The sequence below is a fragment of the Phyllostomus discolor genome, chromosome 7 (assembly GCF_004126475.2).
Source record: "Phyllostomus discolor isolate MPI-MPIP mPhyDis1 chromosome 7, mPhyDis1.pri.v3, whole genome shotgun sequence".
Classification (NCBI taxonomy): domain Eukaryota; kingdom Metazoa; phylum Chordata; class Mammalia; order Chiroptera; family Phyllostomidae; genus Phyllostomus; species Phyllostomus discolor.
Window position 1 is genome coordinate 91,804,659 of NC_040909.2, and position 15,164 is coordinate 91,819,822.

The 15,164-nt window shown below is 37.2% G+C and overlaps 1 protein-coding gene across 2 annotated transcripts in view; it reads left to right on the plus strand.

Moving 5' to 3' along the window:
* XKR4 (XK related 4) overlaps window positions 1–15,164 on the plus strand; it is a 451,436-nt gene that overhangs the window by 270,207 nt on the left and 166,065 nt on the right. The window lies entirely within an intron of this gene.

Sequence of the window (15,164 nt, forward strand, 5' to 3'; positions counted from 1 at the left end):
TGGGGAAAGACTGACTAGCTACTTTTGTCACAATCCAAGAACTGTGCTAATGCCTTTTGTTGACACAGGCAATGGCACTTCCTGTTATATGCTTGCTGTTTGTCACTGAATTTGTAAATGATGCATATTTTCTTCTTCACCATCACTTGTTAGGACTAATTTATACAAAGACATTTTTTGCTCTCAAGTTGCCCTCTGAGTAGGAAATATAAATTTTATGATCTTTACACTTGGTCAATATGGTATTACAGTCAACTGAGGCTTTTTGGTTTGTATGCTAGAGTAATATAAAAAAAAACTGAAAAGGAGCCATAGTCCTTTCTTTCTCTCTCTAATTAATGTACATATATATAATATATATCACATCATATATATGAATATTAGGGTAATTTATAACATTTTATTTTGACTTTAAGAAATGGAGAGATATTCAAAGAAAATGATAGAGGATTACTTTAATATTTTTTTAAAAGGTCACATAAAAATCAATATTTAACAATCATTTATAACTACTAAGTTTTATAACATGAATATTATTATCAGATTAATATTTTAATGTTTTGCTGTATCATTTGATTATCTCGTCAGTAAGACTGTTCCATTTATATCAGATTTGCTCTGATGTTTCCTTAGAGTTGGCTGCTCAAATCTTTTTTAGAAGCAAAGGATTAGACAGATAAGTGGGTATATAGGCGAATAAATGGGTAGATGGATGATGGATAGATAACCATTTTTTAAAGGAGTTTCCAGGTAATTTGACAATCCTATAACTAAATAGATGTTATTAAACAGTTGACGTATTCTAATGTGCTCGCTTTGCTTCAATCTCAGCAGAGCCTTGCTGTGACTTCCTCTATGCACATACATGTTGCTGTCATGTTCTGGGCCATGCTGTAACTTGAGACTTGATCTGGTTGGTCTGGGGAATCTCTACAACATCCCTATAAATTTTTATAACAAGGAGCACATTAGCTTAGGCTGAATGCTTTAACCAGGGGTAGGGGTGTTGGAGGCATATTATAAGAAAAGAAAGATGGAGGGTGTCCTGGTAGCCAGTGACCCATTTATGTATGAATTCCTGTCTTAAGCCTGGCTCTTTGCTAAAGTAGCTTTGATCTAAGATGTTGAGAAAAGGGTCAAAGAGATGTGTAGGATTCTCAAATGTTAGAAAGCAAATTGGAAGGAAGAGAAAGTGGCATATTTGAACAGAAACGGAAGAGAAAAGCAGGGAGAAGGCAAGGCTTATAAATTAGTTGCGAGTGATTCTGTTCAGCAGTGAAAGCTGTATAGGGAGGTTCTGGCTTTGGTTATGTCATTCCCTGCTTTGACACCTTGTGCAAGACAATCTCTCTAGGGCCCAGTTTCCCAAATGTAGAGGTCACAAACTAAACACCCAGTAAACTCACAGGGCCAGGTATGTGCATTAGGAAATGGTCTGTAAATAAGCATACAACTCAAAAGGCAACATCAAACAAAAATCTCTGTCAAAGTGTCCTGTACTTATCTCCAGAACAATATGGTCACTCCTTAGTATGATTAAAAAGAGAAAACTCTCTGAAAAAGGAAAATCCAAGTCCAATTGTGGAGGGTTGCCAACTGCCTTCCTATGGTCCAAGATTACTGTCTCTACTGGTTTTCTAAATGAATTAGGACATTATACAGAACTTTTATCCTAAAGATGATGGAGATAGAGGAGGAAAGGTAAGAGAGGATCTAAGAAAATGAGATTGCCCTTTCAGTTTGAGAATTTTATTTGAAGTCTTATAGAAAAAATAAAAAAGGGTAGTCCTTAGGTTTTATCAGATTATTCACCCAACACAGGTATCAGAATCTGTGTTTCTTAGAATTGCAGCTCTTTCCTGACACTAATTATTCCCCAACTTACCTGCTAAGCTCACGTTTGCATCAGGTGTGCTATAGACTTGGGGGTCCAGACCTCACTCTTGGTTTTGCTTTTTAATTGATTTTTAGAGAAAAAAGAAGGGAGAGAGACAAACACAATGTGAGAAGGAATCATTGATCAGTTGCCTCCCATGGGAGCCTCAACTGGGGATCAAACCCGTAACATTTTGGTGCATAGGATGACTATCTAACCAACTTAGCTATCAGCCAGGGCAACACATGAGGTTTTAGAATACAAAGAAATCAGAATAGAAGTAGGTCTGTTTTCCTGCCCAGCAATGCCTTCTTGTGGGAAAGCATTTATTTGTAAATCATTCTGCACATGACAGCTAAATACGCTTAAGAGTGTAGGATGAGATTTTCCATTAATGATAAATAAAGGTGGAGATTGGAAGTGAACTAGAGCCATCAGAAAAAGATGGGAACATTTGGGTTGATAGGTTGGCAACTACTTGCATCTAATAAAGGTCTGATTTTTTTTCTAGATAGTTCCTTTACAAGAAAGGTCTGTTTCTGCATGATGGCTCCACTGCATGGTGTGCACACCTGGCTGTCAGAGCCAGGTGACTATTAAATGCATCCTGCACTGTGGTTTACACACACTTTTTATGAAGGTTACATGGTATGTCATGGTTCTGCACAGCATCCCCTGGCTGCTCCATGGAGAATGTTCTTGGAGCACATGGGGCAAAGCACTGAGCAATGCTGTGTTGCTAGGGAAAGCCTGTGGATCGTTGTTTGTAAATGAGTCAGCATCTTCTCTGCCAACTGTGGGGGATTTGGTCTACGAAACCAAAAGTGAACGTTCAGAGAACATACAAAACTAAAAGTGGCTTTAGAAACCCTTTAGTCCAGCCTGTTGATTTTAAAGATTCTCAGGGTGATACAAAAGGCCAAGTAAAGTACCTTCTGTCTATAGAAGGTGGACATTTATCTTTTTATCTATGCCTTCACCATTTAGATACAATTAAAGGGTTTGGATGGGTTTGAGATATTTGAAAATAGGACTGTTAGGTGTTAGACCACATCTTCCTGTAGACATGTCCTCTGCATGGAGACACCCAGGAGTGCCATTGCATATTTCTGCTGACCAGGCACAGTCTTTCTTTCTCCTTTATGCCTCCCTCTATCTCTCTTTCCTTCCTGCACTCACCCTCACTCCCACGCTTCTGGTGGCAATATGGGATTGGATTGGAAAACCATAACAAGTGGCAAACTGAAAACTCTGTAACCATAGAGTGCTATAGGAGGTATTGTCTTATCTACTGTGCCATCTTACCTATACATGTACAGTTGGACCTCCTTCAGTGTTTCTTATACACCACAGTTGGATATTCCTAGGGAAACTACAGATGCAAAGAAAAGGAACAGTTATGTCTAAGGTGACAGGGGCATGAAAAGAACTGGATGTTCATGTTCAAGGTTCCACTCTTCCCTGATTGTTCAACTCAGAACAAGAACCAAATTGTCCTTCCTGGAACAGTACAAACTGAGAAACAATTATACTTGAACAATTCTGCACTGAACCTGTCAGCTTCCAGCACTAGGCTGTGTCTCTGATTTGATTATTCAGTAAGTAGGGAGAGCTAAGAAAAGATTTTCACAACTAATAATATTTTAGGCATAGATCAAGTTCCATAAGAATATAATTTGTAACCATCAGATTTTAAATGTCATATTTCTTGTTTGATTTTCTTATTGGTTTTCACAGAGTGTCCTTCATAGAGCAGTAGATGGTAAAAGTGGGCTAAAAAAGCAATTTTCTTTCTAGCCTAAAAAATAACTTTAGACATAAACATATATGAAAATGACTTGCAGACATAGGACCACTTTTTATCTGCTAAATAAGAATATTTTAGATATTTTAATTCAGAGCTATTTGTAAATTCTCTACAGTTTTAATACCACTGATTATTGGTATTAATTGCACAAGTTGTATTTTTACATATAAATCCCAAGAATCTTTACCAAAAGATGTATAAAAATATATATCAGACTACATTCTATCACATTTATTTTTCTTTTCCTAGAGTGGGGAAAAATCTGTTCTCGTAATTCATAGCAACTTAATTTATAAGCTGATTCCTTTGTCAGTGGGACCCTCTATCAGAGGAGGGTTGAATTTGGAAACTCCTTCTGAAGGTAAGTTTATTTTCAAAATGAAAAAGGATTTCTATGGCATTGCCTGAGCTGGTTTTCATGTGCTGGAGGTTGTGTCATTGTTGTTTATTGTTGGGTAGCTCCATACTTTAGTCTTTTAATACATACAGCTTTCTGCCCACCTTCCTTATTAAAAAATGGCAGCAATAAGATCAACCTAGTGAGTTTATTCCTTATCTTGTGCTTTATAACTTGTATTGATCCTAGTGATCTTTGTATCCCCCATCTGACCACATTAGGAGTGATACAGAACATATTTTCCCTATGGCTTTCTGGTTTTGACATCAGAAACCAAAGGTTAGGATAAAAAATAATATAATCCCCACATGTTACTCCTTTTGCCAACAGTTTATTGTGAATAATTTGTAAGAGAAAGGAAAGAGGACTAAAAGAATTTCCTAATTGTTCTTTTGCTGTTTTGCATCCTATGAGACTGATGGGGAGGTCAGATGTTAAGGGGGCTGTCCTCATACACCTGGCGAACACTGTCCCCAGCTAACTAAGGTCACTGAGACATCCCTGAAGTGTGAAAACCACCTCATTTGTCACATCCTGATGAGGACTTTCAATATCTAAATCATTGGATTTAGAGCTGTTCAACTTCGTAGTAAAACAGGTAGAGCCACATCCAGCTACTTTTTACATGCCTCAGGTTAGAGAAGAAACCCATCTACCTTCAGCCCCAAGACCTTCCACCTCTGCCAAATGCTTCCTCTCTGAATAGGCCTGGCTCCACCTCTGGATTTCTGCCAGGGAGGAAAGGCACAAGCCTGGGTAGCATTCTGTGAGTGGGATGGTGTCCCACATCCCTTTAGATCTGTCTACTCTGTGGATGCTATTTTCATTAGTCAATTAACACATTTATTGTCTATTATGTGCATAATGGTGTGTGAAGCTTTGCAAAATTTGTCTTTAAAAAGTTCACTTTTATTTTTAAAGTTTATGTGACATTATAAACAATGTGACAAAACATATTTAGAAACACCTAATTTATCTGGGTGTATTCCAAAATGAGCTGCCCCATTTCCTAGAGGAGATACTATAAAAGTGAAAGGAGTCCTAAGGACGTATCTAGCACACCCTCCTACATGAAGGGGCCACACAACCACTGCTTAACAGTCCATCACAGGGTAGTTCTGACTGAATCACAGACTCTGTGTTGGAAGGGACCTCAACAGCCATCTAGCCCGTTGCTCTACCTCACACATGAATCTGATCACTTCCACCTTCATTACCTACATTCAACTGCAGAGTCTACCCTCTAACTGGGAATGGGGCTCACTGCAGTAAAAGTTCTCCCCAAAATACTGTATTTTTAACACTCCTACATATTGGGAATATTTTAAATACTAACTTTTCATTCTTTTTACACCTGCAATTGAAGATAAAGTAGAAAACACCAATATGCAAAAGGAGAAAATAAAAATTACCTTCCTGCCACTCAGAACTAATAAGAATCTTGCCACTAAAATGTGACTAAGGACTATATGTATTTTATTGCTTACTGTTAAACACTTCTTTCATGTTTTAGTATATACTATGTTAAATTAAAATTATAATATGGATACTATTTTATAACTTTTTGACAGCACAGGAAGAACATATGCTCATGACAATATATATAATTCCACATTCTTTCTAATGATTACATAATATACCAACATAAGGATTATCCTTTTCTTTTCTATTAAGTCCCTGTTTTTTAAATTAAAAGATATCATCTATATTTGCTATAATAAATAATCCTAATGTAAACACAGTAAGAACTAAATTTTTGCAGATAGTCTTGATTATTTTTCAAAGATAAATACCTAAAAGTCAAATTACAAGATTCAGGGCAAATCAGGTGCAAAGGCTTTTGATCCGTAATATCAAACTGGCAGTTTTAAAATACATTTCTTGAGAAACATCATGCAATGGCTCATGTTTCTGGTTCAGATGAACAGTAAGTCAGTGAAGGCAATGTGCATGACAAGGACTGAGGTTGAGGCAAATTTCCTGAAATTGGGAAGGAACTCTTCATACTTATTTGAATATGAAGGGCTTAATTTAAAAAGTGCCCTAATTTCTTCCCTTGTAACTTCATTGTATCCAGCTTTACAAATTTTATTAAATCTATTCTATTAAGCAGCAGCACATCATTACTGGTAAAACAAAATGTTAAGAACTGCTTCACCAGAGACTTTTGATTTGAACCAAAGTATAAGGAAAGCAGACATAAATTTCTCAAAACTCATGAAAAAATCTGACTAAAGGAAACTTATAAAGAGCTTAACCATACAAAAAATATGAAACTGTAGCCTCTCCATTACATAGTACTGATTTCTTTTGGCTTTATAAATATATTAAATTTCTCCAATAGCATTTTGTGCAAAGCTCTGCTGGGAATGAAACAAAGACAGCCTCTCCTCCTTCCCAAGTGCTAACAAATTTAGTAGAGGTGCACAGGCAATGGCGATGCTAGTGATGATGCTAGCACTCTGCCCTTGGCCCCTAGAAGCCCATCAATGAGTATTTGTTGAATGATGGGAAGAATGAATGCTTGCTATATGACAAAGTCTTATGCAGGTGTGATTGATTTTAAAAAAAGAAATAGTCCCTGCTCTCAGAGAATTTAATTTAATAGGAAAGAGAAACCAAAAAATAATTGTCATAACTCACTGTGCTATTTCTTATTGGTGGCTGTGTTAAGATTCTTTGGTGACACAGAATGATCTCTTATGGAAAATGATACAAGGAAAGTAGAAATGCCATTCATTTCAAATGAGGAGGATGTCAGGGAATGTTGGAAAAATCTGGGAAGTTTTCACAAACAAGACAGCCTTTGAAATGGGTCATAAACAAACCCTAACATTTTGTCATGTATTATAAGGAAAAGATAGCAACATAAAACCAAAAAGATGAAGCCATTGGTTTGGTTTGGTCCATACCTATATCTGTTCAACAGTGCTAGTGATAATAATGGCCTCAAAGCCATGGTGTTGTTAATAATAAGCACATAATAAGATTCATTTCTCATACTTGAAATACCTCTCAAGTAGCAGGGTAAATCTTTGCATATCTGCTTTAAAAGAAGCACCACCTATTTTTCCTGTGTTTTTTTTTTCAGCCTGTGTTTTTACATTATTCAGTACTTGAGATTATCAATTAATAAATCAATAAAATAGTAAACCACCAGTCTGCTTAACCAACACATAAATGGAGTTGAGTTTTAAAAACTCATCACCATCAACAACTCTGTAAGGAGAGATTTACAAAACTGATATGGTGTATAGAAAATTGTACTGCAACAACAATTAAAATTAAAAATTAAAAAAAAACTGATACGGTGTATTGGCCACATTGCTCTACCCTATTGAAAAGTATTGGCAGAATAAACAATGAAGTTTCATAGTGTAATGATGTTATTGATCTGCTCATTTCACATTCAATAGTCTCTGAGTAATGGTACTACCCCAAGTTACCCTCAGAAGAGCAGAGAGAAGCTTCATTTGCTTATCACTGATTCAAGTGCTTGAAATCAACTTTGTATGGTAGATCAGCCCTCAGCACAGCTGTGAATAGTTTTGAATTTGAATCATTTTGAACATAATATGAAATAAGAGCCTGACTATTTTTAGGTTCTACTTAATTATCTCCAATAATCAAGCACGCATCTTGGTATTTTTCCACTCAGTATTCCTCCTCCCTCCCTTGCTCTCCTTTCCTGGAGATGTGAGTGAGCACAGAGGCATATTCAGGCATAGGGTGTGAGTGAACAGATAATGTGACTAATTGCACACACATGGCTATGGAGAGGAGAGACCTGGTAAAAGGTGCAGAGTGGTTGGTGTGACCCTTCTCCAAACAAAACACGCATAAAGGACTGCCTGTAGTGGAGACTGTCCCCAAACACTCCTTGCTTCTTTGCCATTCTCATGGCTTCTTTCTTTGTCAACATCCAACTTCCCCAGATTCACGATTTTTCAGCACTTGCTCCTTCCAGGAAACAGAAGCCACATCTATTTTCTGTTTACCTGACCTTTAGCCCAAACTCAGGGCAGGTATTCACTTTGACTGAATGCCGACATGCTGTAATTATTATTTCTAAACACTAAAAATAACTACTGTGAATAGTAATCAAAATGCTCACTGAACAGGGGCAACATGAGGCCAACTTAGTAAAAAATTCAAAAATGGCTTACTGTGGTATTTTCCTAAACAGCTTTTGTTCTAGAAATCCACAAACAGTTAAGTCATTAGCATTTTCCAACCTAATTCTGGTTGGGTGTGTTCATGAGAAAAGTTCCCACCACTACTTAAATACTTTTCACTATGAAAGTACTAAACCTATTCTGTGTAGAAAAACTTTGGCCATCCTAAACTGTACCTTTTGTTCTAAAAGTATATTTTGCATTTATTAAGCAGATTGTAGTTAAACTGAGTTTTAAAGCATTCCTTAGACATGTAAGCTAATGTTTTTTTGATGACTCCACAAGAATAAAGAACTGGAATTATTTCCTGGTGAATGATTCAAGAAAGGCATTTTTTCAATGTATTGCTCATGCATGGAATGTATATGTATGCAATATATCTAGAGCCCTGCATACTGTCAGAACCAGATGTACATAGAAGGAGAAAAAAGCAACTGATTCAATTGGTATGTAAACGTTCCTTAGAATAAAACCACATGGAGATTCACTCCTCACAGCTCACAATGAGCTGCTGATTGCTGAAGGACAAGGCCTGCTGAGCACACTGCCTGCCTAAGGTTTTGTCAGCATTTTCATTATAATCCTCAATTTCCACAGCTTTCCACTCAGCTGTAGAAAAAGTCTAAGAGTCTGTGAAACTAAGGAGACTCCAGAAGTCCAAAACTTTCTCAACGTCTACAATATTATCTATTTGAACACTTAGACAATTCCATAGGGTATGAAGTTCTCATTATAGAACTAAAATGTAAGAGTTTGTTACATGTAGGCATCTATGAAGGCAGGTACTTCCAGTGATGTAAATAAGAGACAAGTATTTTTAACACAGGCTTGGGGACTAAGTGACAATAAATAAATGCACAGATTTTAAAAATCAACATAAAAAATTGAATCAGCTACAAAAATAATTTAAAGTAAATTTCATTTTGAAATGTATTATGAACACCAAAAGAGATATTTATTTCAAATTTAAAGATGCTAGGAATTTTATGAAAGAAATATTGGACCTTACAGAATGAGTCAAATGAGTTGAAATGTAGAAATACTTGGGAAGCAGATCTGCAGGGCCTTGAAGGAGGAAGTCACAGCATGAGGCATGTAGGTAATAACACTGCCTACTCCAAGAAGCAGAATGGGCACAACATGAACTTGATCCTGATGGTTGAGGGTCCTCAAAAATCGCCCTTTGTTCATGAGGTTCAGAAACAACAGCAGACTGTGATGTCTTAATTAGAACCTGAAAGAAATCTTCATTAATCATTACCTTATTTACTGAATAAACATGTAGCAAGTACCAATCCATAGAATGTACTGATTTGGATACTAGAAAAATGAAGGTGACTAAGACAGCTTACTCCTGAAGAGCTTCCAGCCTTGTAATAGGCAACAACATATGAAAGAGTAAGTGCAAATGTTGTCATGGGTACATGTGACAGGAGAAGACCAGATGACAGTAGATACCTAAAGAAGAAAGAAACCCAACCCGATCAGGAGTGGATGTGAAAGCCTTCATAAACACTTTAGCATGTGTTAAGTTGAAAGTATAAACACTAAAAATAGAAGAGATCTCCTGAGGGAAAGCTCAGTAGACATAAAGAAGACCAAAGACAGAATCACAAGGGATACCATCTTTTAAGGGTCTAGAATGGAAGAAAAGCCAGTGAAGCAGAAAGGAAAAGAGCAATGTGGGAAGATCAGAAGAGCACAGTGAGCTAGCCAGCAAAGGCAGCTGTTTCTAAAGAAATCCCTGTGAAGGACCAGTTAATGGATTTGACAATTGTGACCTCACTGTGACACACACCAGAACATGTCAATGGAAAACTTAGGAAAGAAGGAAATAATGCAAATTAGAGGAGGAAAAAAATAGTTGTAGCAAGGATATAATTTCTAGACTGTAACGGCAAGAATAAAATGAGTGCAGTAGCCAAGAATCCAAGTTGCAGGATAGAAACAAACTGGGCCACGCTAATAGTTAACAAAGGTTAGTGTGAGTTAACAGAGGTGACACCACCAGGAACAGGTAGAAGTGGGACCAGAGTCTAATGTTCCAGGCTTCATCCCATCTGTAAATAACCTCAAAGTGAAGACATTTTTCATAAATTATCTTTTGTGTTTCTACTCACTTTGTAGCCTGAAATGTATTACTTAACCACACAGAACATTAACTTCTCTGACTGGAAGAATTCAATGATCTAAACTGTGGTGCTGTGTTAGAATCAAATAAAATAAACAATGTAAAGAACCTAAACCTTCTGTCTGGCAGTAGGAGGCTCAGTAGTCCACCTGTGTCATCTTCTTGCTTCCTTCCTTCCTGTCTTGAATGGAGAACAAGAAGAGCACCCTCAGCATGTTTCTAAGCTTTCTAAGAAATGAGGTTTCAAGTTAATTTTTTAAAAAATGGATGGAGACCGATTTGAATTTATTTAGCCTTGAAGTTAAATATTAACTTGATCTCCCAGAGAGTTCTCTGTCTGGCCTCAGGTTACTCAAGCCTTCCAGAACCAATGCCCGCTGTATTTGGTGGGCTTTTGTCTCTTAAACTCACCATTGTCCCAGAGGGATTTGAAACCTCAGAAACCTTCCAGCAAATGACACTTGGACTTTGCTCTGTTCACTGCCCTGCATTTTTAGCACAAAGTATTTTTAGCCTTGATCTTTTTTGAAAGAATATACATTTATGAGAAAAAAGTTAAGCATGTTTGTTAAAGTTTTAAGAACATTATCTTTTCTTCCTTAGACATTACAATTATTTTTTTTCCAAATGCTCAGCATTTATAATTGTTGAGACGTTTTATACAGTCTCAGGAAAGTATAGGATTTCTAAAATCGATGGCCAGCACTTCTTTGTTTTTTTTAAATAGACTTTATTATGTAGAGCAATTTTAAATTAATGGCACAGTTGAGTGGAAGGTATAATGATTTCCCATTTACTTTCTGCCCCCACACATGCTTAGCCTTCCCCTTTATTTACCAGATAGTATATTTGTTACAACTGACAAACCTAAATTCAACACATTATTATCAGCCCAGATTTATAGTTTACATCGGAGTTCACTCTTTGTGTTGTACATTCTATGGGTTTAGACTAATTTATACTGACATATAGCCACTATTATGATACAGAGTATCATACAGACTAGTTTCACTGCACTAAAAATTCTCTTTGCTTCCTCAGTTTATGTCACTCTCTCCCCAACCTCTGGCAACAACTGATCTTTTCTACACCATACTTTTGCTTTTTCCAGAATGTCATATGGTTGAAATCATACAGTGTAGCCTTTTCAAACTGGCTTCTTTCACTTAATACGTATTCAAGAATCCTCTATGTCTTCTCATGGCTCAAGAGCTCATTTGTTTTTAACACTGAATAACATTTCATTGAATAAATGCACCACAGTTTATTTATCCATTCACATCCAAAGGACTTCTTAGTTCCTTTTGTAGTTTGGGTAATTACAAATAAAACTGTTATAAATATTCATGTGCAGGTTTTTCTGTGGACATAAGTTTTCAATTCATTTTCATAAATACCAAGGAATGTAATTGTTGGATTATATGTTAAGAGTGTGTTTTCATCCTGGCCAATGTGGTCCAGTTGGTTGGAGTGTTTTCTTGGAAACGAAAGTTCATGGGTTCAATTGCCGGTAAGGGCACATACCCAGGCTGCAGATGTGATTCCTGGTCAGGATGTGTACAAGAAGGCAACTGATCCATCTCCCTCTCTCTCTCTCTCTCTCTCATACACACACAAAAACACAAACACACCTGGGGTTATAGGCACAGACTCTCAAACTATAACATAATATTTAAAGTCATAATACCTAATAACAGTGATATAGATCACCTTCTCAAGGAGCATAATGGAGAGAAAGTTCAGAGTTAAGAGACCTTCCTGAGAATCTAGGTTCCACCACATAACTTTGACCTGTGGCAAATTATCTACCTCTCTGCATCTGTGGTTGTTTGTTTATTTGTTTGTTTATCAGGGAGATGGGGAAAGTAAGCCCTACCTCATAGAGCAGACATCTCAGCAAGAACATTTTAAGACTATGTGAAGGTCAATGCCCTGTATCACACCCAGTTTATGGCAAGTACTCCAGAGGCATTCTCTTCTACCATATGGGAAATATTTAACTCTGATGGTTCAGTGCAAACAAAGAGCAGACCATTTATAACCAAGATATCAACCTTATCACTAAGTAAACCCAGGGAGTTAGTTAGGAACACATCACTGCTTCTTCCCTCAAGAAAGGAAGAATAGCCCTGGCTGGCATAGCTCAGTGGATTGAGCGCGGGCTGGGAACCAAAGTGTCACAGGTTTGATTCCCAGTCAGGGCACATGCCTGGGCTGCAGGCCATGACCCCCAGCAACCACACATTGATGTCTCTCTCCCTCTCTCTCTCTCTCTCTCTCTCTCTCTTCCTCCCTCCCTTCCCTCTCTAAAAATAAATAAATAAAATATTTTAAAAAAAAAGGGAGAATAGAACAGATGGGAAAGGAAGGAACAGGGAAAACTCAACAACCTGAAATATCACAAGTCAAAGATAAACACCAGAATCAATGAATTCATGTGCCTGCATGCCCTGGTGTTGCCTTAATTTTCCACCTGATGCTTGACAGCATGTCTACATTCTGCACCTGTACTCGGAGGATACAGGAAATAAATATGAAACAGTAATCTGATATCATCAGACCCCAGAAAGGCACTTCTGGAAACACTAATTAGATTTCCTTCAGCCTTTTTTTAAATTTAATAAGTTCTAAGAGAAGATCACACCTCTCCTAACACTTATAAAGAGAATGTGTGAGTGAGATTATGTGTGAGTAATACCTATTTGATGCTCAAGGCAACATGTTGCTGTGATACCAATCAGATATTGTCTTCATTAGGGGATAGAAATTAAAAGTGAACACATTTGAGTACAACTGTTTTTGTTTGTCCCCAGTAAGCAGCTCTAATACTTGGAAAGAGAAGAGGTCTGCTCTGTTATTGTTATCTGGTTTTAAAACAATAGTACATTAAAATAAGTGGTATATGAAATAGTACAATGAGTTTAGAGAAATAGAATCCCCCAAAGGAGCTTATTATTTTTATAAATTTACATTATCAAAGGATGTGGAAATGCCAAAAAGCAAGTTCTTAATGGTCAGAAGCAACAGTGTCATTTCAAGCCAAGGGAGTTAGTTGACTCATGGGTGCAAGTACAAGATTGATCTGGAAGCCTAATTGGCTATTTTTATGCCTTTAAAATTCTGATCTTATATTAGAGCTATCAAATATCCATCGTGCTTCAGGGAACATTTGTGCATTTGGCTGTTATAATAAAAGAAACATTGCAAATGAAGAGAGATAAGCTGCTATGGAAAAAAAACAAGAGAATGATTAACTTGAAATGCAGGAAAGTTGTTGCCCGTGAGGATGAGGTGAAAGGAGGGAGGAGCTTCATAGACAATCCGTAAGATTCAATCTCTTAAGTTGAAGGTATTTTATTATTCTTCTTGGAACTCCACATAGACAATAAAAATTTATTTAGAAGAATATGGCAAATAAATGGAGTGGAGCAGTGGATTCAAGTCTTGAGTCTCCTAAAAACTAGTTAAGTAACTATCATGTCACATTAATGTGCTAAATGGTCACCATATTTCCTTGCAGCTTGAAATTATCCAACTCTATGTTCATCACGTGAAATACAATATTACTGAATAAGTCATGTTGGGTAAATACTTTCTTTTCATCATGCAAAACCAAAAAAAACCTGTAGTACCATTTAATCATCCACCCCAATTTGATTAACAGAATAAGTTATTTTATTATTCCAGGTGAACCCCTGTATAGGGGGTTGCTATTGGTTGAGCAGAATTTTGGAGGGCCTGTATAAGGTATGATATTGCTAAATCAGCAATGGGGCTCACAGTGTGGGAGTCAGAGGTGCTATCTGACACCAACACTCCACACTTCTGTCAACTTGTCATTTGGAGCTTCTCTGAATATAAAATAGCAGTATAATGAACTCAAGAGGCATCTAATTATTTCAGGTTATCAAATGCTGTCAGGTGCTTTATATTTTCCCCCAAATTACCAAGAAAGTATCTATGCTTTTCAGGACTGGGCTATCCACCATACGGATAGGAAGTACTCCCTTTTGGTTTACAAAATCAAGAGACAGGAATATCCTCTTTCCTCATTTTTTTCTGCAAGTGTTTATAGAGTGCCTACTGTGGGCCAAATCCTATGCTGGTTGTTAGTTCCTACTTAATTTCTCAGAACACAGATAGGAAATTTGATTATTACAAATGTGCTCAGGAACATTGTAGCAAACTTCCCAGGCTCTGGTGTTCACTCATACTCATTTGAATTTGTACATCAAATGAGAATAGATAGACCTGGGTTGGTGTTTTCTTATTTTGTTTCAGGCTCCAATGTCATCTGAATCAGTACACGCTTTTGTTGACCCTGACTGGCTCCTTAGTCTCCATCCTGAGAGTAGGGCTGCCTGCACATCCCCTGGTGGTACTCGGGCAGCACCCCTTATGGGGCCTGTGGGACAATCTACCACCCAGGCTCTCAAGTTGAGCACCAAGATCTGAAAACTGGGGCAAATGTCTTAAGCTCCGGCAAGCCTGATTTATTCCCTCTGAAATGGGAAAGTGCTTTAAATACTATAATGAGCACTGTGAACACTTTATTATAACATAAACTCATATGAGGCACTGAGTGGAAGGCCTAGAACTTGATATTAACTAAAAAAAAATGCATGTGCTTCCTCTTAATGTTCTCACTAACATAATTAAATACAGAGCATGTTTTAAAGGGAAGGCTCTAGTCCTGAGTAGAACTGTCTGCCACCTTCCAGCTCTGCTGGTTCTGATGAGAGCCCGGCTGAGGGAATCTGGTAGCATCCAGTTCTCTC